Genomic DNA, 25506 nt, shown 5'->3' on the forward strand with positions numbered 1-25506 from the left:
TTTCGGCTGTAAAGTTGGGCAATTTAACATGGTAGTCTATGGGGATTGACTTTTTGATCCAGTCTCAAGTGGTAATTCGAAGAACTGCATTTTTTAGGACTTCTGTGTTGGCTTCATTTTTCAGCCGCTTGAGTGATTCACAAACACCATTCACAACAAAAAAATCTGAAAAAAAACAAAACAAAAACAAACGCTTCTTAAAAAGAAGTCAGTGAATATAGAAAGTAATAGTTCATGTAAGGAAGTTGGTTTCTTCTTACAGTCTTGGTCTTCACCTGGTCTCATACTCGGTTCAAATAATACTTGACACAAACCCAACCAGTTACCAACCAGAACTATTTTTTTGGGAGTACATGCAAGATTCCAACATTCATCCTGAGTACAGCGAGGCCACGTTGAAGCCGAAGAACATGCTTTAGCTGAGCAACTGTTGGATGTATAGGTGGCAAGTGGGGGTGTTGTAATTTGAAAAATTGCAGAATGATAACAAACCACCAAAGTTTTTAGAGTGAAATATTATCATAGCCCATATAAATGATGGGGCAGACATAAGTCTATATATAAAACAAAGGATTATTTTTAGATATTTACTCCAGACTGTGCGAAGGAAAGCTTTTGAAATAGAGTAACCGAGCGGATGTGAGGACAAGGCAAGAACGGGAAAGTACAACCTCAGTAGCGCCGTGTCCAGGCATCAGCCACATCTAAACACACCTCAAAAGCTTTTAATCACTTTGTTGTTCTCCCAGGTTACAAAGAGATGGAGAGGCAGAACAAATGTGTTTCTAAGAGTTTCAGAAGCGCACAAGGGAAAACCATATAACATGGAAGAGTAAAAAAGACTTTCAAGGATTTTCTTTTTTTTTTTTTTTTTTTTTTCCGAGGGGAAAGTTTAACAGGTCAAAGAAACAAAACAACATCACAAACACACAAGTAAACACAGTAGATGCCTCATCTCTAGTTGAGTTTGTGTCTCTGATTGCTTCCCTTGTGTTGCTCCTGGCCGAGGCTTATCAAAGAGCTCCTTTCATAAGTGCCAGGATCAAGCCACTGCTGTGACTGCTTGGCACCCACTGAGGTGGTTTGGAGGTGGGGAGGACGGAGGGGTGGGGGGGGGGCTTCAAAACAAAGAAGGCAGGGCAGAGGAAGTCAAAATTGAAGACGGTGAGTGAAGGGGAGATGGTGCATTTGTGCATCTAAAAGAAAATGGGAAAGGAAAAAAGGTTGAGTTCGGATGGGAATTGCCCACGGCTTCTGCAAAGTGTCCGTGGAATAAGTTTGAGTGTGTGTGTGTGTGTGTATACATATATTTGTGTATTTTTGCTCATGACAGAGAGAGAAGGAAGAAAGAGGGCAATCTTTGTGTCTGGGGAGGAGCTGTTTTATACTTGTGCTGAGAAAAATTAATATGCATTTGCTTTAAGCCTTCTCTGCCTCAGTGATTTCTTGCTGACGCGCTCTATAATGCACAGAAAATCCAGGTGAATGCAGAAACAGTGAAGGACATGACTCGAGAGGAAAAAGAGCAACACACATACGCACACACACACACACACACAGAATACCCTCAGGCCATGTGTTCCTCCTCACTACAGGAGCCACGGTTCTATCAAGCCTGACGTCTGGCCTGTTTACTAAAGTGTGTGACAGCGTTGCATTTTTACAAGACATAATAACTGATTTTGCAGACCAGAGCTCATCCACTAAAAATGGGAGTCAATCTGGTGTTTCTTTGTGCTGGGGGGGGGGGGTTCGCTCGGTAGATCGTAATACCAAAGTGTTTATGACATGTTGCAACCGCTTTGCATGTTATGTCACATGCGATCAAATCAGCCATATTGCATGCAATGATCTGTTTACAGTTGCATGCTCTGTATGTCAGATTATGAATTTTTTACAAGCTCATTACACAGACACACTTCTCAGCCAAGAGTAAGATACTGTACAGACGATTAAGTGAAGATGTTCAGGGGAGCTGATTTTTCTCAACCATGAACCTGGCTCGATCTTTAGCCTGTTTAAATGTTGTCTTCTTGTCCTTGACTAAGCAGCAGAGCTCCGTGGAAATCACTGTTTAACTCTCTGTCCTCCGTCTGCAGAATGAAGAGGAGGTGAGAATACAGACTTGCTCTTTAACTGACCTGCTGCAGGGCTGCCTAATATATCCAGGTATCATCATGAACGTGGCGGTGCACTATGTGTGAAAGTGTGTGCAATTCATGTGTATGTTCCCTCAGTCTGCTCCGCCTGCAGCGAGCTGGTTGTGCCTTCCACTCACTCTTGACTTCTCTCCCTCCAGGCTCCCAAATGATGGGCTGACCTTTCCACCTCGGCCAGGACTGCAGCGTCACTCACAGCATGAAGTGAAAACTCATCTCCTTGCTAAACACTTCACATCGCTCTCCTCTCTGCCTCCCTCCTCCACTTGCATCTGATTTGAATCCTGCCTCACAAGAAAGGTCAGAACTCTATATTCGCAGGATACATTATATTTGCAATATTTATTATCTGTGCTTTGAGTCTTGAAGCAGTATACACAGCTATTATTTGCCATTAGAAGAGATTTCATTTTGCTCTTACTGTACATTAGTTTACTCATGACAAGAGCAAATAATAGTAATAATAACCTAATATAAACTGTGTTTCTCAGCAGTCAGTTATGTTAAGGATTGTGTTTATCATTTGACTGGACAAATACAGGCTATTGTAGAGGGAAAATGATAGCTGTTTTCTTGCACAGTGTGCAGGGGTATGACAATGAAATCTCTTTTTTACTTAAAGTCGTTGCTTAAAATGTTTTTGTAGTAACATATGATTAAATTGTTCTGACCTTTTCCCAAATCCTTCCAGTTGCTACAAAGACATGAAATTCAAAGTTTATGTATAGGAGTGTGGGTCATATGTTGACCAAGGTGGTAATTGTTAAAGACCACTGATGAAAATCAAGTTTTTAACCTCATTAACATTTCCATACGATGTTTTTTTTTTTTTTTTTTTAATGCAAGACATATCATGAGTGAATAAGCAGTCAGTGCCATGCCATAGTGTATTTCCACCTTGGAACTGCAGTGAACAAATGACAGTCTCATAAACATAGAGACAGCCAGGGATTCAGGCGTCATATACCCAACGGAACCGATCCCGTCAACTTGAGGCAATGTAGGGGGCAGGAAAAATAAACCCAAACCCCTGTCAGTACAGAGAGAGAGAATTTGCATTAGCACAACCACTAACACCGTGTCAGTGCTAACCGTTCCGATACGTCTGCTTGTCGCCAGTTTTGGTCACAACAGACTCCTCATCTGAGTCTGGGTCTGACTGAGGCTCAGACACGTGGCTGAGTCTCTGTGATGTTTCCTCCCGTAACCATCATCAGGTTTTACATAGTTTAAAAGATATCTGGAGAGCAACTTTAATTTAATCTTTAGAGTGTGACAGGAATCTCTGTGCCGCTGTTTCTGCAATACATCACTGCAGAATTTTTATTGAAACCTGACTGTTGTAAATATTTAATTTGTTGAATAGTCTTTGGTGAAGATAAGTGAAGATTTTTTTCCTCTTTGTGTGCTTCTGCTCCTTCTTCTTGTCTGACCCAGGGGAAGTCCCAGGGTGGTTTCCTTCATGTAGGCATTGAAGACAAGAGCCTGTCAAAACCTCAGCTGGAGTCCAGCGAAGGCTCTCTGCGGCCTGGTCTTGCTCCCAACATGGAAAGAGAAACCACAGAGGAATACTGTGTCCTCAGGGAAGGGAATCAAGCTTCTGTGGAGTAGACAACTCCCCCAGAGGTGAGACAAAAGGAGGAGCTGAATAGTGTTTGGGGTGAGGTGTTTAATCTCCTGTGTTCGATGCATTTATCACATAAAATATATACTTGTTAGCTCATGTTTAAGAAGGTGTGTGCAGGAAAAAGTGTGAGTAATAGAAAAAGATGCTTAAGATTTATAATTAAAGTGAACCAGGTGTGGTACTTGAAACTGTGATCTTAAAGGAATAATTTGACATTTTGGGAAATAATTTTGTTTGCTTTTATGACAAGAGGTAGATGAGAAGATTGGTACCACTCTCATGTCTGTACAGTAAATATGAAGCTGCAGCTAGTGGCTGGCTAACTTAACCTTAGCACAAAGACCGGGAACAGGGGGAGAGGCCTAACCTGGCTTTGTCCAAACACAACAAAATCCGCCTTTGAGCTCCTCTAAAGCTCACTCATTTTGACATGTTGTGTCTTGTTTGTTTAATCTGAACAAAAACCAAATGACAACTAGCAGTGGCTCATGTGCTGAAGTATTTCATTTTTACCTTTTCCACCCGCTGGTTTTCATAAGGATTAAAACAAGGTGCAAACATGTTAATTATTGACCTTTCAAAGCTGCTAGTAGATAGATCTTGCAACTAGTCCTCCAACCTAAACCACCATAGGATTCACTTGTCCCCATCCTCAGACATGACCATCCAGGGTACCAGCAGCAGCCTTCACGAGGTTAAGGTTGTGGAACAGTCACAGCACAAAAACCACATGGTTAGATTTAGGAAAAGATTGTGGTTTCATTAAGTATCATTATACTAGAGGACTTTTGTTGCAGTGGTTACGATAATAAAAATGCGGTTAGTGTTGTTGATAAAATAGAGTTCATTTTTCATTGACTGGTTTTTGTCATAACATACATTCATTTATTTAACCTCAGGTTCTGACTGGATGTTCATACTTTAAGTTTTTATTGTGCTTTGCTTTATTTTACCGTGTTGTCCTTAAATAACACAGTGAACTGAAATGACTGTAAATTATGCAAAGATACTGCCTTGTAGTGATATTAATAATATTAAAATCACTTAGTTATAAGGTAATGATTGAATCTCTGTTTTTAGCTCTGCAGCAACACAACTGCACAAGTACACAAAAGGTCAAGACTCTATACAGGAAACAGATGCATAATGAAATCACCACATATTTCACTCTGAGCTCATTGAGCCTGCAGGAGGAAATCAGGAGGTGTGTGTGTGGGTACAATATGTGTGTGTTTTCAGGGGTAGAAGCAATAGAGCTGCTGGAAAAGCTTCTCATCAGCAAAGAAGGACTAATGCAGAAAAAGCAAATATCTATATCTAGAAAATAAACTAAAAATAAATATTTACAGCACTGATATGTCATGTAAAACTCTTATGGGCTTCACAGTGCAATGTCATATGGAGTTATCCTTATTCCTCAGCCCCTCCCCCCACCATTCACCCTCTCGGCTCTGTCTGCCAGTCACCCATGGGCGTCTGACTTCCAACCTCTAACCCCAGCCAGCTACCCACCCCTCCCTTCTTCACGCAGCATTAAGTATTATGTAATAAGTATGTATTTATGTATATGAGGTCTACTCGATGAATCATTTTCAATGTGGAGGGAATCTGTGATGAACTCTCCCTTTAGCTCCCATGTCACACCGCAGGCCTGTCTCCCAGCTCAGTTATATATCACACAGCCGTCAGGGTGGAGAGAGTACAGTACAAAACATCATTAATATGAAAATCATTAATATGGATCCGGGAGCAGGGACAGCACATCCTGGAATAATGAGAAAGCCATGATTAGTAATGCTGTGTCTCCACATTTGGACACACATTTATTATTAATCATTCACAAATAAGTGTGGGAATGATTGTATATACATTTACATACACTGTGTATTTTGGGACTTTTACTGCACTTGCACTGGTCCATAAGACAGAGCAACTTCTGCACAGTAACTGCTGATCTTGACCTTGCACGTGTCTTTTTATGATTCAGGTTTCTGCTTTTTTTTTTTTCCCTAAGAAAAAAAAAAAACGTTTTCATCTGGCTGAGCATATTTTCCAGTGAAATCTGCCAAGATCCATGAGTGAGCTGACCACCTGACAACACACCTGGATGCAAAAAACGTTCCAAATCTCTCCCGTGAGACAGAAAGAGAGAGACAGAGAGAGAGAGAGAGACAGAGAGGGTGAAAGCAAAGCAGAGTGTGAGAGAAAGACAGAGACGGAGAGAGAGTGAGAGGTGGAGTGCAAAGGGCAGCAACCCGAAAAGCAGTGGTTCCCTCCCTCCTCCCTCCATACAGCATGGCAGTTAATTTAAATTCAGCAAGGAGACAACCCATAAATCACCTCCATTCTGACTAATGGCTTCTGCACTGGGGGAAAACTCTCACCTCTCTACCTGGAGACATTCTACACTGCAAAAAATATAGGCTACACTTAGTTTGTGTGTACGTGTGCATTGAGAGTGTGCATATGTGTGTGTGTGTATATACATATATATATATATATATATATATATATATACAGTGTATATGAGTGCTTGACAGTTTCTGTTCAGACAGACAGTTTCTGAAAGAGTCAGCAGCTCGACTAACCTCTCCACCTGTGCAGCTTTCACTAGAGGCAGAAATCCCCCTGTGTTGGTCCATAATTAGCCCCCATAACTGCAAGGTCTGACGTCAGAAATGTGTGACACAAAACTAACCTTGGACTGGATTCCAAAAATTCACCCCGGGTTAGCAGACTAGCACAGCTCACCCAGATTTGTGAGTCATGTGAGTCATAAAAGCTTCTGTAAATTAGTTGTCTTATATTCTACTGTAAGTGGTAGTACTTCTGGGGCTTTTCAAAGTTATTTCTAATTATTTCCTTGTGTGTGTGTTTTTTTTTTACAGTAAAGATTCTTTTTCAGAGAAAGAACAAATGTGCAGTAAGTAAAGACAGGAACCGCTTTCACTATTTACATGGATTTATTTGCCAAGAGGAAACATTATAGCTGCAGTAACATAATCTTCGCATAATTTAGACAACAAACAAGATTTTCTCTCATTTACTTCTATCATTTATCATTGAAGTTGAAGTCAGACTATGAACAACAGTACGAACAAAACAATAACCTAAAGAGTATATTAGGGAAATAAAAATATAGCCCTTGTTTCACATACTTACATAGAACTGAACGTCCTTTTAGTCATCAGTTTAAAAGCTTGCCCAAGCCTGGCGCCTACGTTACCCACAATACCATTGATTGACCATTGGCTGTTTGGTTGTTAATTCAGGTGTGTTATCCTACTACAGGCTAATGTAGCCTTGAGCTAAGCTGAGAAGTGAGTGACATTTATCAAATGTTGCCCCGCCGTCGTCAGAGCTACAAAAGTCTGCATGCTTTTTCACATATGCAGTGATTCTCCCTACAACCTTTAACCGACTTTGATTTGTGTGACTTCTCCTTTAAGTTCTTACAATCTGAGCATTAACACAGCCAGGGCAGTCATTTTAAAAAAAAGCATACATACTTTAGCACACAAGTGTTATGTTGCGGGGCAGACCAATATTTTATGTATGTGTGTGTGGAGGCAGTGATGTTGGGGGTATCCTCGCCAGGCTGCAGCAGACAGGGTGGGCTGGGGACAGTGTGTGACTCTGTGCTCAGGGCACCAGGTCGCTTGTTTGCTTTTTTTAGTTGGTCAACAGTTTCCTGTCAGCGGCGCCCTTTGCTCGGGGATGAGGCACAGCACCTCAGGGTCCTCTTTGCTTCTTCATTGCCCCTGTGTGACCTGTCACTACTCATTTGAGTGTGCAGTGATACGACTGGTATGAAACATGCTCAGTCTTGCTAAAAAAACAATTGTCATATGATCCGTCTAGATATTTCATGTACACAGTGAGTACAAAGAAAACCCTCTTGCCTTGTGGAAATACAGTATGTGTGTGTCTGTGTGTGTGTTTGTGTGTGTGCTGTTTATTTCTTTAACTTTTCCAACAGCATTAAAAATTAACCGCATATACAAACTTTGGGATTTGATTTATTTATGTCCTATTGCTAACAAAAATTAGTTTTGCATTTCTAAGTGATGAACAGCTTCTTTCCACATATTGTTCCGTGTGGAGAGATACCTTTCCAGTCCCAACAAACAGCTGTTGTTCAGTGACAAAATGTGGCAAATGGGAAATTGTAGTGGAAAAAAAACAAAAAACATACCCAGACACACACATGCCGTCTCCTCTGCCCCAGAGATCCATCGAGAGACCAGAGGAAGATTAAAGAGTGTGTGTTCCGCTCTGTAAGCTGTTACACTCTGTAGGCATTTAGTCTAAATACTCCAGATGAAATGGGGCTATTGCGCGTGCAGTGACCTGGAGTAACCGGCTTCCGCCAGCTTTGCCTCCTATTCCCTCCAAGTAACACGGGTGACCTCCAGTTGTGATTGGGGCCTCTGATCCTACCCTGCAGGTCATACATGTGTTTTAAAACTCAAGGACCCACCTTTCTTTACCCCCCTCCTCCTCCTCCCCTCCCCTCCTCCCTCTCCTGGACTGTATGGTAGGTTGCTTGGACAGGCGCTGTTTCCTGCTGGGCTCTGACAGGGCTTTAGAGGAGGTTTGAAGCTGCGAGGCGTGACACAGATCGCCTGACTGAAAGAGAGTTCCAGTCCTCTGGACCGCAAGAGTCACAGCTTCCCCCTCTCACTGTAATGTCCAGCTGTGGAGGAGAGATATGAGCCTCTGACTTTCAGGCCCCACCCACTGTCACCAACATCCCAACACCATCCCCAGCCTGGGTAGGTCGCTTGGTTCGGTCCAGCTCCCTCCAGCCTAAAACAGTTGGGCTATGTGGGACACCCGGTTGACTGTCGCGGCTGCGCTGGCTCGCTGCAATGATCCCTCGCACCGCTTGCCCGTCCCACTGACTAATAATGACTATGATCAATCATATGTGAGACCTCACTGCAAGAATATCACACGAGATAAGAGCCGAGGTATGAACCCCCACCAGCCAAGCAGGTGTTGAGTTTTTCACTCGGAAAGAGGCAAGAGGGGTCAGTCGGACAGCACGCCAGGCGAGGTCATTCTTTGCCTGTGACTCCCAGCACCTAGATTTTTCTCATCATGAAAGCCCTTTCCTTTTGTTCCTAACTTCTATCTCATTGGACACGAGTTTCCTCTTGTGAGTTTTCCCCTCTCCTCTCTGAAGCTCCGGTCCTGTAATCCAATATCATTAGCCCTATGAATGGAAGGCTCTCTGTGTGAATCCATTAAGAAGGTTTCTCTGTGACTCCCTCTCTGTAATCTCTCTAACCCTGTGGGATTAATCACCCACAGAGAACAGAAATCGATCTGTTTAATCACTAAAAGATGTGACAAAAAAACGCTGTAACTTGTGGATGTGGTGGGAAATTATTGGCCGATTGAAATTCATTGCAGAGTGGGGGAAGAGAAGCAGAGAGAGAGGCGAGTAAGACTCATAGAAAACAGTGCTCTGTGGCACCTTAATGAGGCAATCATTCCACTTATTTGCGCCATGTGTTTGTGCGTAGAGTGGCCTTTTTATTTGTTCAGGAAACTCGCAGTGAAGAAAGTAATACACGAAACAAATCAATGGCTCAAGAATAGAAAAAAGACCCAGACGATGAGTATGACCAAGAGAATCCTGTCATTTATTACAAACAGGCAAAGTTTTTTTCTACAAGTACATCGTGTTTATTGCCACTCACTTTCTTTCAGCAGAGGTGTGCATTTGAGAAATGAGGCCAGGGTCCGCTGAGAAGTGTTGTAACATTTAAAGCTTTGATAACGCCTCCATGAGCCCATAATGAGAAGGAATGAGGGTCGCCCGGTGATGTTAACCCACTAATAAAATCTGCCTTCCTTTAAAGGGTGTTAGAAAACCACAATTACCCCCCTGACATTTTTTTTACTGCATGATTTATGAACTGAATATTGAATCTCCCTCTCTAACCCTCATCCTGGCTGCGGAGTAATAAAGGGAAGTTAAGGGGCAGTATTGATTGGTTAAAAAGTAGTGTTTGATTTGCCAGAGACCTGCAGATGAGAGGAGAGGAGAGGAGAGGAGAGAAGGAACTCAGCTATTGATGAGTTTTTCTCTCCCACGGCCCTCCACCATGCAGCCCCTGGCCGTCTGGACACCCGCCACGTGTGAACAAGCTTTCAGCTCACATCATCTTCTCCACTTCCACCTATAATTGGCCATATGTGTCACCAGCACCCTGCTGCTGCTGCTGCTGCCGCTGCTGGAGGGAAAGAAAGGGAGATCACAGCTTTGACAAGGTGATTGTTGGGGGGGTGGGTTCTTGCTTTGACATCTCAGGTAAGCCATATCTTAGCAAACACTTCTGAACTCTTGAGCCTTTCTGCCATTTAAATTAGCGGTAACCTGTTGTGTAATGACCGCCTGCCTCATTTTAACTGTTGTTTAAGTGCTCTGGCTGTAAAGTTGGCGCTGGAGGACAGCAGAGGAATAATGCTGTGGGTGTAAACCTTAAGCACTTGTCCTTCACATGCAGTCCAGACATAATGAGATATTTATATATTTAGATATTTCTAGCAGCTCTGCTGTGGACAGAAAATGTACAGTAGATCATCGGTAGGCCAGCCAGTGAATAAGCTGAATACATAATGCCCCAAAGCAGCTCATGGCATGTGGCATTCAGTGAGCATTCATTAACCTTTACTGCCGCTGCAGCAGTTATCTGCATTAAGTGAGGTAGTTAGGTACAGTGTTCATACAGGTTATCAAGTAAAGATCACTGGATGGAGAAACCCTGCTCAAACAGAGTCAAAACAAGCCATTTACATACAAAATATGCAATCAAGTGTCATCTTGAATCTTGTTTTTAGTCTCTGAAATCGAGTGTCAGTGAAATTGGCTGTGAATGTGTCAGTGATGCCAGAGAGGGAGATGGGGGGGAAAGGTCAGAGTTTGGATGAGGGTTTGTCTCTCTTCCCTCATCTAAAAGGCAAATGTCACACCAGCCAGCCGTGAGGCCGCCGCAGAGTGTAAGAGAGGGGTGAGTGGAGGGGCGGGTAACAGGGCGAGCAGTGGGAGGGAGGAAGAAGGTGGATAAGTGGGGAAGATGTGGAATGCTACTGAGATGCTACTGGGCAGATGCTAAGTGGCAAGTGGCGATAGTGATTGTGCCAAACAGAGGAGCAGAGCAGCCAGCCCATGGCAGCTGGGGGGGGGGGGGGGGGGGGATGGAATACATGTGAAGCAATGACATATGCTCACAGCAGGCTAAATGCTCTTTTCCCTCTCCTGAAACACTGGTGTCATTTATCTGAAGTGTATATAAACATATTTCATGCTTTGGAGTTGTTTTTAAAATTGACAATGTTCAAATGACTGATTCTAAATTATTGTCTTTAGTACTGAAGGAAGATAAAGTGATCATTACTGCAGTTTATGGATTGTGTAGAAATACACTGTGTACTGCTGCCAGGAGGTTATGATTTCACCCATGTCTGTTTTGTTTGTTGGTTTGTTTGTTGGTTTGTTTGTCAGCAGGATTACATAAAAAGTACTGAGCCGATTGGCACCAGACTTAGTGGAGGGTTGAGGCACAGGCCAGAGATGAACCCATTCAATTTTGAGGCAGATCTGGATCATTCACAATGAATTTGAATTTTTTTCTGTGAAGTCTAGTGTATGTTGTTTGACATTGACCTTAGTGGAGGTCATTTTAAACATTTCTTTCAAAAGTGGTGACTAAATAACTCCACAAATCATCTAGAATTCAGATCACTTTGATTTTCAGCAGAGTTGGAGAACAAAAGTGCAAACCCTTGTGGGAAAGATTACAGGTTCTACATGACAAACTAACAGGAGGAGAACAAACACTCAGACATGTGGGGAGGTTTGATCGTTTGACACTGTTTATTTGTGCCATCAACAGCCTGTAATCACAGAGCACACAGAAAGTCCTTTCACGGTGATGAGTTGGTTTTTTGTTTTTTTTTTTTTGTGCCACCGCAACAAATTTCTCTGCAACTGACACATGGGAAGGGCCTGTGCAGTGTGCTTCTAATCTAGTGATTATCTAATAGCAGGCTGGTGCCACGCATCGTGACTGCCACATAAGTTAACAATGTTAATGAGACATTTCGCTGGAGGATATTAAGATTGTATCTTCACCTTCTGACACAGGATGTCAATGGCACAGCGTGTGATGAGCTGGTGTGCACAGAGTCTAATTGAGGGGTTCTGGCATCCTGATGTCTCAACTATTTGAAGAACATGCCACACGCTCACGTGACCTCGGAGCTTAGAATTCCAGTTTGTGCACCACTGTCCTTCTTCCTCCTGTTCCCGCTTCCTTTCGTCCAGTTTCTTTACACTCAGATAACACAAAACTTAGGGATATCAACAGCCTAGTTCCCGTCAAAGACAAGTTTATGGTATTAATTAAGAGATATTAATTAAATTCCAAATGTAGTCTGGCCCAAAATTACTGCACAAATATTACAAATACCATACAAATACAAATGTAAAACCCTCATAGCTTTCCGTAGATGTGCTGTAATGCTTACTACCTTACTTTGAGAAGACTGTTTACTTACTGTATGGCTCTTGTTTCATTTTGTCACCTCTTGTGAGTGAAGAAGACGCCATACCTCACTAAAATCCTTTGATCAGCTCTCTGGGCTCTCTGTTGCTGATGAGTTACATCTTACAACTTGCTCACATATTCATTAATTTGTTCTTTAATTAACATGGAGGCTATCCGCATGTAAATGTCTTCAGATGACACACTCAACAAGTATCAGTATGAGCTTATTCTGTCTTTCATTTGTGGGTTGTGCATTTCTCTCATACTGTGTAAATGGTGATGAGTCAGTGTTTGGGCTGCCTGGCTGGATTCAATGTGCAACCTTTGAACATGATGAATTAAAGCTGTTAGGTTTTCTTTTTCTGATCGTGAACATGAAGCTTGAGGATGTTTGTGAGTTAAAGCTTTTTTTTTTTTCTTTTACTTTACCAGGAACTAATGTTTTCTTTTGAAAAGTTGGATATTTGCCTCTTTTCACCCCATCTTAGTTTCTCTGGTGGCAAACGGCACCTGAGAGCGTCCAGTGGCATCAGAAGTGGAACCAGGCCGAGACGTTGGGGATGCTGAATGAGGTGGCTTCATCCCCTTCTGAAGGAATGTCAGAGGAGGGCACTGGCACACTGTCTGGTCTCATGCCTGAGTGAGACACATGGGACCTCTGGAGACAGGCCACCATCTGGTGTCTGTCACCGAATGCGCTTGACACCCTGATGAGAAACACAGAGGCTTTACAATGTATGCCTGCCTCTCTCTGTCTGTCTCCTTGCGTCAATGATTTGGACTCACAAAGACTGGCAACCTCCACCACCCCTCCCTCCTATCCCGCTCTCCAACACCCCCCCCCCGATCTCAGCCCTCATCTCTCTCTATATATCTCAGTCTGGTCTGAAGATAGACGAGAATCTGCTGTGGGATTATGTACTGTGAGCTGCTAATAATGTTGAAGAGCCTTCTGGGCTCCCACTCCCGAAGCAACGGTGCAATAAAGCCAGGAGCTGGGAAATACATGGCTGTTCAATGGAAACCAACGCTTCTGAGCTGCCGTGCTGTATTTTCAGGTAGCCTCTCTGCCTCAGCTTTTTGCAACATGCGCTTGTCTGCCTTGCCTTGCCTGCCTGCCAGTCACCCACCTTGGAGGATACCTGGCAGCTGCTGTTCCCTGTGACTCCCCTCCAGCCTCCCACGCCACTGCCACAAACGCACACTGCTTGCTCAGGCAATAAAACAAGAGCTAGCATGTGGCGCAGTCAGTCTGATTGCTCTTAAAATGCAGGTAACAAAGAAAGAAAATGATGGGGTTATTCACGAAATGCGGAGGGAATAGAGTAGAATAGAAAGCTCCTCATCACAGTTTGTTGTTTGTTGTGCTTAGTGCTGCTGCCCAGTTTCCCAACTATTCAAATCTTGCCATTTAGTTTGTGCCATCTGTCTCGCACCAAAGTCAGAATGAGTATGACACAACAGGGCCACTGTTTTGTTGTCTTGTTCTATTTATTCCTCGGTAATGAGAAATCAGCAGAGGGACTGGCATGGTGCTTGCTGTCACACATATACACCCATGAAGATCTTCCTAGGCCATATGGCTTGTCTACAGGGGTCTACTTGACTCCTCTGACTCTGTGGCACCAGAAGCACAGATCTTGATCTCTCTTCTTCAGAGGGTTGTCATAAAGCCACACTTCCATGCATCCTGCTTGAAACAGAATAACTTTTTTGGTTTTTTTTGCCATCTCTCCCCTGGATACTGTGTCATCTCCCTGCACGTGTTTTTTCCAGTAATTGACAGGTGGCTTAATTGTCAAAAAGCAGCAGCAAAAATCCGTGAGGAAATGTCTTGAGAAGTGTGGTCGCTCATGTGGACATGCCGTGGGATTTAAGTTGTCATAATTGTCTTTCCTTCTTGTAGGACACTTGGTCCGTATGCAGTAATCCTGACTTTAGCCTCGTGTGTGTTCAATGTGTCACCTCTCCAAAACAGAAGACAGCACCGTGTGAGTAATTCACACTCTTGCAAAGGGGCACAGATTGAGGATGGCATTTATGCAATGTTTAATTCAGCATCCCTGCATTGAGACTTTAAAATGGAATGTCGGCCCAGTTCAGCAGCAGCAGCAGATAAGAGTTGCTTGTAATCCCCCGTGTCGCAAACAGTAACACACACTGTCTCCCATGGCTCAGTACAGTGGTTTGAAAGTGCTGCACGTGAAGCGATCCACACACCAGTTTACTGCAGGTAATGCACATTTTATGTAATTAAAAATTCAGCAAACAAATGTTAAGTACACAGTTTGCGGCACAGCAGCAGTGAAATCAGCTGATTGATCTTGAGTCTCTTTGTTCAGGATGAAATTTTATCCATGGCAGCCGAGGGTGACAGAGGTTAGTAACTGAGAACGACATCATTACACAAACCTTTTGTCATGCTTGCTGCATCTATTCCCTGCATGCTCTGTCTCCCTGTTCCCCATCTCTCAGTCTATTGTCTTGTGCAGAGCTGGGACATGAGATGTTAGTTTCCCCACTGAATTACTGCTGCTGCTGCTCTCAACTCAGCAGGCTCCCATTTTAATAAATCTGCCAGCTCATTCCCTCTTTTCCCAATTTCTCGTCTGCATCACAGCCGTGAGATACTCAACAATCCTTCCAGGAATTAACTATTGTTATAGTTACATTAATTAACATATAACAGCTTCATTTGCAAAACCTTGCAATTTTTGCCCAGTTCTTGCAATATTTTAGCAAAACATCAGTAGATGGAAATGTTTATGTCTTAATAGTTCAGTTAAAAGATGACTTTATACTTCCTGAACTATGACTAATGACAATTTTTAGACATTACTGCAGGGGTTTTTGAAAGATAATACAGAAATGGTCACAATGAGTTTATCTTTTTTGGGTTTTCTATCAAAGCCTTTGTAAATAGTAATTTTGAGGACACTATGATCACAAACAAAAACCTCTGGTGGACTAATCTAACAATTAATTTCAGTCTAGAAAATAGGCTGAGGTGACCATGAAAGCTTTGACTGACACAGTAAGGGTCATGTATTTCAGCAGCCTGAAATGCGCCAGCTTAACTCAAGGCACCCATTTAAATGGGTTTTTTTTGCAGCTTTGAGCCAATAAAAACAAACCTACCTAAATTCCCAAATGGGCCAAAAGTCACTGCCATAACATGGATTTATGCTTATTAATGACTATATTTATATTTTGCGATCTTCATTTTACATCTGCGATCTGATCCCGCTCACCATCTTAACACTTATCAACACTCACTCAAAATATCATCACGAGCCAGACCCTATTTATAACCACTCAGTGCAAACATATGCATTCATCCATATAGTTAGATCAGAATTCAAATGTAGTAGCATCACATGAGCACATCCAGACACAAAGCTGTGGAAGATGCATACATAATCTCATATTTCATTGCTCAACCAAAGGTAGAGTATGAAGAAGAAGAAGAAGAAGAGAAAAGCAGAGTTGTTTTTAGTTTAATGAACAGTCCTCTCACTCCCTCACATCCAGAAGAGTCCACATCCCAGCAGGGAGCCACCTCAGGCGCAGCCATGCTGAGCAGCACGCCCCAGTAAGACCAATACCATCACAAAGAAAGAGTGAGGCCCCACGGAGCACACATGTGGAGAGAAGGTCACGGACTGTGCTGAACCAGCCAAACGCAAACAGCATCATCCGCCCAGTCAGAGACCAGATCTTGAAGATCTGCCCCTGGTTTAGATTCTAGATGTCCCCCCGGTTGCTGTGCGCCTGTCGGGGTGTATTATAGTCATTCTAGCACTGTGTGGCCTAACGCTCACCCTAATGAAAATGTATGGAGACATTTAAGTCACATGAGATCTAATATCGTAACAAGGCTTGCGTCCATACTTCTTTCAAGCTTACAAGCTGCTTTTCCCTGTATTTGATATGTTAGTTCTGATTATCACAGATGTACTTCAGGGGAGCTGCTTGGATTACAACAACCCCACTCAGACACATCATATGGCTCAAGTACGGCTCAGCCTCCTCAAGTATAGAAGCCTTAAGCTGTTGGCATTACAGTAACCATTTCAGGCTTCTCTTAAAATGACATCCTCAGTATCTTTCATCATAAACAGGTATGGTAGATGGCTCAAAGTACTATAATACCCATTATCCTCAGCTCCCTATGCGAGGCAAATTCAGAAAGCTGGGAATAGAATACTTTGTCATAGCTGCCAAATTTATCCTTCAATTCAAAAGTCTTCTGCCTTCAAACACCGTTACAAATCGCTGCTGAAAAATCAAACATGTTATGATGTGACAACACCATGCTGAAAGTTTGGTGAGGCACAGGGAGAGATCATAGTTTGAAATTAAATAACATCTTTGCCAAGGTTAGGGGAGCTTCATCACCATGGTTACAGTAACAAACATGTGGGGAAGGTTATGGAGCGATCATGGTCATGCTTGAAAAAAAAAACCGCAGACACTGGAAGCAAATAGTGGTCTCCCATGCTCGAGTCCGACCCATCTGTCCACCCCGACCTCCTCACTGCGTGGCCTTTGTCGCTCCGTCTCACCTCACTTACCTGACTTCCTCCTTTGCTCTCAACTCAAATATTTGCTGAAACGACTGATGCTGTCACTCTTCTTAGGAGGACTCTTGATTTCAAATGCTGGATGTATTATATACAGTATGTACCATGGTATATGTGCCGTAAGCAGCATCAGACAGAATTCTGAGCTGTGTGGTTGGATGCTTTTTTTTTGTTTTCAAAATCCTCCTTGTGACTTCTCACGTCTTTATGTATGTACACTGCTTTTTTTTCACACCAACCAAGTCCTGGATGTTCTGTAATTGCAAGTGGTCTAACATTGTCCAGAAACCCCAGAACAACTCAGCCTGCTTTGCAACACTATTATTCATCTCAGCTTTGTACATTCACGTGCTATCAGTTCCCCCGTACTGTAAGGCATTGCTGTGTGAGTGTGTCAGCATGTGAGCAAATATAAGTGTGTGTTTTTGGTTCCGCACTGAGCACATCTAAGCAGGTGTAAAGGAAACTTGAAAGGTGTTGTGGGTCTGTTCAACCCACGTGCACCCCTGCAAATCTCAAAAGATTTATCTTGCAGGCAACTCACAGACTTGACCAGTTGCCAGTTTGTTTTTAACAAAAGAGGTTAAACTTTAAGGTCAGTTGTATTCTCTTTAGTTAGATGCAAATGTGAAAAAAATTCCCCCTCATCCCGAGTTGCAGGTGTATAACAAAGTGTTGGTATCCTGCAGTCTGACAGCAAAGAGATGAATATCCCACTCAAGCATAAACCGTGCCGATGTGCGAACGTTATACACCAAATCAACCATCCCCTCCTTCTCTCCTCAGCCATGTGAGACAGGTGCTGCTGTGCGCCGTGCAGGGGGACTGAGTGGCATTTTAAACTGAACTCGCCATTCTTACCTGCACCTGCATTATGTCTCCAGAGCAACTGCTTTCCCATTTAGTGCCTGACAATATCCAAGCTTTCTATTCATTTCCCGTCTTTCAGGCAGAAGGAAATGAATCACAGGGCTGTCAAGGAGAGGCACAGGAGCAATAACGGGAGTGTGAGAGAAAAGAAACTTTGATATGTGAGGTTTACTCACTCTTTATTCCTTACGGACCCTTGGGGTATTTTATGGGACATCACACTGCTAGACTCAGGCTGCTAAAGCTAACAGACCTGCAGGTGTAATTTCACATGCCCATCTTTTGCCTCTGCCTGCCTCCCGCTTTCTCTCTCCCTTCTGTTTTTGCATTCGCTACCTCTCTGTTCCTTTCACACGCACTGCCCGACTGTCTGTCTCATGTCACTGTCATTTAAATCACCAGCATTGTTCAGGCTCAGGCTTTTTATGAAAATACAATCAGACAAGAAATTATCATTATTATCATTATCTTTGTGGTCCCAAATCATGTGCACACATCATTGGCAAGAATAATAACACTTTGTTGCATGTACACACAAGAATAAGCAATTCTAAACTATTATGCAATATTTTGTCATGCCCTTTTTCTGCAGGACTGCAGTGTAATAATGATACAGAGGGACATGCTCATTACACATTAAAAACAAAATTGTATGAATGAAATAAAGGAAGTACTTTAAATGTTCAAAAAATGTAATGCATACATTACTGTAAGAAAAATTGCCAGACTAGTGTACATTTTTAAACCTGTAGATGAAAAGTCAGAGAAACACCAAACCACATTTCATGATAATCCATTGAATAGTTCTGTGTTGGACCAGCTGACAGCAGAGTGACATTGCCACCCTCAGAGCTACCTCTCCTGCTTGGCTAAAAAGACAAGTCATGGACAAAGAGGTAGAAGGAGGAGGATGTAAAAAAAAAAAAAAAAAGAAAGAAAAAAGCACAGCACAATTGTAATTAATTAGCTGCCCATCACCAGGGTGAGGATAGTAGGGACAGACAGATTGCCTATTAGGCCTGAATAGGAGAGATGGAGTTGGAGTCAGGTAAAATGTCCGGGGCTGATGGTAGAAGACAGTTCACACTGATGTATCCCTGTTGTCAAACACAGGCCACAGTTTGCAGCACCATCCTCCTCTCCACCACTGACCTGAGAAAAGGGCAAAGAATGGAATTTTTAATTTATTCCTAATTCCCCACATGAAAAAAATACTGTCTCTGGTGAGTGTGATGAAGGCTTTGTTTACTGTACAGTCCCATAATAATCTGATTATGCCCTATACAGTATTTCATTTGTATCTTTCATACAGTTTCAAGTTATTTACAGATGACTGGCAAACTAATCAGAGACAAACTAATCAGGGCTGGAACATCATGGCAGCCAAGGTGGAAGTAAATAACAGCACAGATTGATGATAACATCTCTGTCCTGCTCTTGATTTGGTTTGGAGAAGTGTACACACCAACAGCTACAGCCAAACTTGCACAATTTTTTAGAAATTACTGTGAATTTCAAGTGGTAAATATGCAATTGTTATAACTGTAAACTGCATATGTGCCTACAAGAACAGAAAGCTTGGCGGCCATAGCAACAGTAACTAAGATGAGTCTTAGCAAACAGTCAGTTAATACAAAAACTGTTTACAGGATCGATTTTTAATCCAATTTCCATGCTATTCGGATTAGTTTGATTACTTGCTAGATATGAGATACTAATCTTTGAAAAAACAAGATTGAAATTACAGTGAATACTTAGGATGTATAATTATTTTTATTTCTAATTTTCCAACAATTCTATGATTTTCTGCTCATATTCTGCTCAATCAAAAATCTCCAACGATATTGTTCCCTCAGAACCTGGGTACCACATTGCACATGGTTCTCGCTCTCCTTTGACAATGTGTTGTTGTGAGTTTTATTATGGAGCCTGTGTTTCACTTTCTCAAGCTCTCACCTCTGTGAGGAAACTGATATTTTAAGGTCTGCCATCTGCACGGGTGCCAAAACAGTCTGGGAGTTCTACTGGATGTCTGTGGATCAATCGTAAGATTATTCCCCAGGTTCCTCTTGCTGATAGGATGGCCTGTCATGCACACACACACGCACACGCACACACACACACACACACACACTTAATGATTTTTCTAAGGTGAACAAAACAATTAAGTAAAGCCTGCGGTCCTTTGGTTAAAGCTCAGAAGCCTGCAGGGAGGTGTAGTGGAGACTGAGGACAATCAAAGAAATCAAAAGGTAAGTGAGTAAAAAGTCTCTGCATTTATTCTGTAGCCTCAGGCATTTGTGTAGAGGTTAGCTCAGAGGGACATCCTCTTTGAACACCTTTGTTCTCCAGCACAAGCAAAAGCTGTGGATAGAAGCCGGTGAAACACAGGAGTGTTTTTGTTCAACTTTCCCAGAAGGAAGATCATAGTTAACTTTAGATTTCTTAAATGTCCCATAGTTTATACTTTTCACATATGTTTTTTTTTTTTAAGTTTTAGGAAGATATATTTGAGGTTTCAAGTACCAAAAACCATCATAATGTCTCTCTCCGGGATTCTAACAAGGACAGTGTTTCATGCCGGTCAGCTGCTACAGTGGTGGTGTGCCTTGAGGCCAGCCAGGGGAGTGAGCGTGGCTGCAGAATCCAAGACCACTGGGGACATCGGGGAAGAGGTTGATCGTGCAGCTGGGACGGCAAGAGTGAAAGAGTGCACACAAGAAATATGCTTTGCCTGAGCACCCACTACAGAGATAAAGCCGTCAAGCAGCTTATCCTTTTTCAGAGCACTGACTAGAGGCAGTGGATATCATCCCTTAACTGTGAGTAAGCAAAGTTGCAGTGCACACCCACAGATATAATAATAACTGGTTTTCAGCCCAAGCATTACACATAAAACATCACGATTGATAAAACGGGAAACTTAAAACAGCTAGGTAAAAGCATTCCAACGATTGGAACAATAGCATTAAAACTATTAAAAGCTGAAAAGATCATTGAAGTGGCCGAACAAAACTAATAACTAATAAGAGTTCTTAATAGAGATCACAAAATTACGGAAGCCCTTGTTTTAAGGAACAGTTTCTGAATATGGGCTGTGTGCATTTTTCAGAGGATTGAGCACTCTGCATTAATATAGAACCTAAACCATATATATATATATATATATATATATATATATATATATATATATGGAAATCTTACTTTCTACAATAAGGGACCTTTAAGAGGTTTCCTGGAAAGGGGTTGTGTAATTATGTGTTAATTGTAATGAAATGCAAATATTTAGAGGACCAAAGAGGTCAGGTTGGTGTCTTTTATCCACTTTAATGTTTAAACTGTTTACGAATTTTCAAATGAACACCACAAAACTAACCTTCCTTGTTGTACGTACTTAATGTACTAATCTCATGTAGTGTTTTTTGTTTTAATGAGAAAATCAGATACATTAGGAAGTATTCATCAACCATAGTTTTTGTCGAAATGATAACATAATCTTTCAAGGAAAAAATATAATTATAAGAAAATGTTCTTTCCAGGTAAGGACTGAGAAACCAAGAGAAAGAAACTAAACAGCTACAAATTTTGTGTAAGTTTCACATTATGGCAATTTTTACAGCAGAATGTTTTTGTAATCCCAGTGTCACAATTGTGTCCGTGCTCAGCAATGAGCCAGATTTGTTCTGACTTTGTTTGTGTCACTGTTGTGTTAACAGATCCAAAGCTTCTACTATCATCAGCATCCAATCAATAACTAATAACAGCAGCAGCATCTGCTTCTGCCTGATTCTTTCCTCAGTACTGTTTTTGTTCTATTTTCTGAAACGCCTTGTCTAAATTTCTTGTATCAATTCTCTGAAACCTTGCAAGTGAAACATTTTTTAAGGAGCAGTAAAGTAGAGACACTGATATGGAAGTTTGTCCACAGACACTTGTAGTACGAAGAGCCAGTGCAGAACAAATTGGATGTTTCCCTCCCTTCATCTGAGAACTCAGCCATTGTGCTGGTCCTTGTTCAGATTCAGATAGCCTGCTTCATGCCTATTTCACAGGAATCAACCGTGACGGCAGATCACTTCCCTCACCATGCCTGCTACAGCTTTATCCTGCACGTCTTTCAAGGGGAGGGAGGCTAAGAGCCATCACAGTACCAGCGTGTTTGGTTGTTGATGGTTGAAAATATAAGAATAACACATATTCAGTCCGAGCCACATTCCCAGAAATTAATATTTATGAATATTGCACAACTATGATTTTTCTGTCCCAGCCATCTGTCTAGTTGCTAAGTTGACTCTGGGGTCTCTGCCTGGCAATTGCAGTCATTTGTTGATGACTAAGGAGGTGATTACACTATCAAGGAGATCAAGCATTCAGGCACAATTCCTCAGTCTTTGAGGGTGAATTATTTTTCAGCTTGTTTACAATAGTTATGGTGTTTGTATTTTTCTAGTGAAATAATGTTTACAATAATGTGAGAGCCCCCATTTAAAATGCCTTGTAGAAGGGATAGTGTGGAGGATAGACATGTTAACATAGACTGAAAAACAGGAAAATTGTGTTTTTGACAAAAGTAATTTTATTTTACTGAAATTGACATGACTCATTACTCTCAATGTCACCAAGGGAAATAAACATTTATATACTGAAAAGTATATTGATTGTACTTGGGCTGAATCCCAGGCCCAAAGCTAGCCTGAGTGCTGCTAACTGCAGCTGCCTCTCAAATAGATATAAGTTTGCACCCGTGATTCCTGATCAGATCTGGCAGAAATACAGCCAGAGTGAAATGATGATAGCACTAAAAAGCGGTTGCATTCCCGTGTTTGCATTTCTTGGATTGATCCCTGTTATTGTGCCAGTTTGAGTTAAAATCACTTATTTTATGATGAAAGATAGAAAACAGGCTCATGCAGCTGTTTGCTCATCAAACAGACAAATGGACTGATTTCCACACATCAAATCAAGACAGCCAGTGAGAAATTGTAAAAAATAATGCAAGAGACACCAGTACATCATACTTATAACAGTAGAAAAACAATATCATATAAGACAGCACAATAAAACAGCAATACAGGCAGGTTACAGCTGGCTCAACAACCATAATAATAAAACATCCAAGTTGTGCTCAGATTTGGGGAAAATCTGTTTATTAATTTTTTGGGGGGGTGTCTTCTCTTATGAGATAATCTTTTCTGGACAATTTACAAGTTCAGCAAAGCGCTAGTCATTTTCAAATGAACAAAAACACACAGCTCACATTAAATGATAATTTGCTGCTATTCTAATTATATAATAGTCAGGTTTACCTTTTGCCAGCACTTCTTGGCCTACCTTTCTGTTTGGATAGTCATTTGTTACCTTCCGAGAATGGGACAATGTCTTTCAGACGCACAATACACTGAGAGCTGGAGAGCCACCTGATTATTGCTGACTGGGGAAATTGGTGGATCAATCGTCCTGATTGGTCATGTTGGTGTTTGATGGATGGCTTGCCACTTGTGATTTGTCCTTAAATTCAATAGACAGAAACTTCATGCATGCAACATGAGGTGTGTTGTTTTTATCTCTGCTTAATTGTGAATCAAAAAGCTTCCCCTTGCCCGTTGTGCGACGGGTCATGGGTCAAACTGGAAATAACAACTCTGTGTGTGTGGATATCACACGCTTTGGACCACTGCTGACCCCATTTTAGTGCAGCGTGAGACCTGCTGCTCTCTGTGTATGCACTGTGTTAGGAGTATTTGTGACATTTGGAGAGGCAGTGAACCAAAGCAGGAAAGGTAGGGCTGACTACGTGGACTGGCTGTTTAAGAATTCATTGTAAACACTTGCACAGTGGCACTCTTTGAATACTGGTTTAGCTCAAACAGAACTGTGCACATTCTGCACACACCAGTTTTGCATGGTGTTTCAAGCCACTACATTTGAAGTCTGATTGGTTTTGAGTTAAAGACGCCAGAGATGGAGAGTTTTCATGTGAGCTCACACTCTGATAGGGACCTGTGTTAGGAGAGTTCAGGGTGTCCGTATTGATGTCACCTTTTAACTGTACAGTTTGTTTTACGGCTTATTAACAAGAATGTGCCTTTGACCTTAACCTCTCTGTTGGTTCTCTGGACCAGTCCAATCAATACCGTGATGTTGCTTACTGTCACTTTTTATTTCCTCCCCCAGCTTTTACAGTGTCCAATTCATCAAATATAGAATTTCCAGATTGTTCATCAAAATATGTACGCTTATCATACCATTGCTATAGCATGGTTAACATTATTATATGTATTGTATATGCATGTAGTTTTTCACCCATGGCTGTAGCATCACCTCAGTCTTGACTGATTATTGGAAGAATGTTATCAAGGCAAACAAGTTATTTGCTATGTGTCTGATGACCCTTTAAATGTGTGGTTGTGGTCTGAAAAGCACAATCTTGATATGACAGCAGTTTTTTTTAATACTTTATTCTGTCAGTTTATGTCACTGAAACATTACTTGTTATTTAACATCTTGACACAACCATTTTGACCTTTTAACTTTATTTTTTCCTCACCCCACCCACAAGCATAGTGCACACATAAGACAACAAAGTGAACAAGAGTATGGCTATTACTGATCATAATGTGTCTGTACATTCACTGTTAATACATAGTTGGTATGCTAATAATTGCACATGTTGTGCGGGAATAGCAGTTTTCAAAGTACGACTCACTTGGATGTTGTGCCTTTTTCTCCAACATGGCGGTTTTACCTAAATGTTTTTAGTGTCTTGACTCTGGCCATGCAAGTAACACTTTGAAGCATCCTGTAGAGCTGGATCAATAGCCTGACCGCAAAAAGCCATTACTGCATAGCCACCCCACACCTGTGGCTAGAGATGGTCCAGGTTAACCTAAGTTCAGTTTAGATGGAGGAGGTAAATCCTGTATCGGCATATGGAGGGACTCAAATGACACGGCTGACTCTCTGTACTAAAAATGTAATAGCGAGAAACAATCCTAATTTTTCCCCTCTCACACATCAGCCAGAGAAAAAAAGTCTCCATCTAGCTTGAGAGTCTGCGCCTCACTCTCTCAGTGACACATGACCTTGACACAGGAGCAGTGTAAGTACAGATAGACCCACCCATTTTATCAAAGGCACAAAGTAAAAAGGGTTAAAAGAGAGAAAATAACCATGGAAACACTGAGAAAAAAGCCATCCATTGCTTTCTGCCCTTTTAAACTGTCAAGTAATGATTTAGGTTTAGGTGGGGTGTGGGGTGCACTCCCTTACAGTTAGGCCCCAACACCTCAAGAAGAGGCAAAATATGACAGCAGGGAAGGCAGGAGGAGGGCGCGGAGGAGGGGTTGTAGTGAGTGTGGGAACATAAGGGGAAAAAAATTAATCCATATCCATGCCTGGATGCGTCTGTCCGGCCCGTCACTCTGAATTCATCGTCAGTCAAAAGCAAAATGTCACATCTTACATCTGCTCACCCTGAGCTGTGGACTTTTAATTGCACGAGCAGAACATAGTTTGATCAAAGTGAGCCTGCAGCAGACATGGGAGGCGAGGTTTACCGGGGGAGCTGGAGGGCCAGGTGAGGGGCGATGGCAACCAGCAACAAGACAAGAAAGCAATAAAACTGATAAATGATGCCAAAACACAAAGATACTGACACCCCCCCCACCACTACCACTACCGCCACCACATGTCCTCTAACAGCAGCC

At 42.0% G+C, this 25506-nt stretch overlaps 1 long non-coding RNA gene across 5 annotated transcripts in view; it reads left to right on the plus strand.

Moving 5' to 3' along the window:
• The window catches only part of LOC139614194 (uncharacterized), a 114891-nt gene extending 89841 nt beyond the window's left edge, over window positions 1-25050 (plus strand). The window contains exons 5-11 of one of the 5 annotated variants that reach the window (XR_011686922.1): window positions 2100-2169; window positions 2300-2459; window positions 3597-3785; window positions 12836-19845; window positions 19996-20052; window positions 20367-20622; window positions 21340-25050. This is a non-coding gene — a long non-coding RNA (uncharacterized lncRNA). Of the gene's footprint in view, window positions 1-2099; window positions 2170-2299; window positions 2460-3596; window positions 3786-12835; window positions 20053-20366; window positions 20930-21339 lie in introns of those variants that run through there. The other 4 variants (XR_011686921.1, XR_011686927.1, XR_011686926.1 and 1 more) reach the window with 4 other exon arrangements.
• The last annotated feature ends 456 nt before the right edge of the window (window positions 25051-25506 follow it).

The sequence above is a fragment of the Trachinotus anak genome, unplaced genomic scaffold, assembly GCF_046630095.1.
Source record: "Trachinotus anak isolate AG129_WGS33_773 ecotype Australia unplaced genomic scaffold, CSIRO_AGI_Tana_v1 ptg000003l, whole genome shotgun sequence".
In the NCBI taxonomy this organism is placed as follows: Eukaryota; Metazoa; Chordata; class Actinopteri; order Carangiformes; family Carangidae; genus Trachinotus; species Trachinotus anak.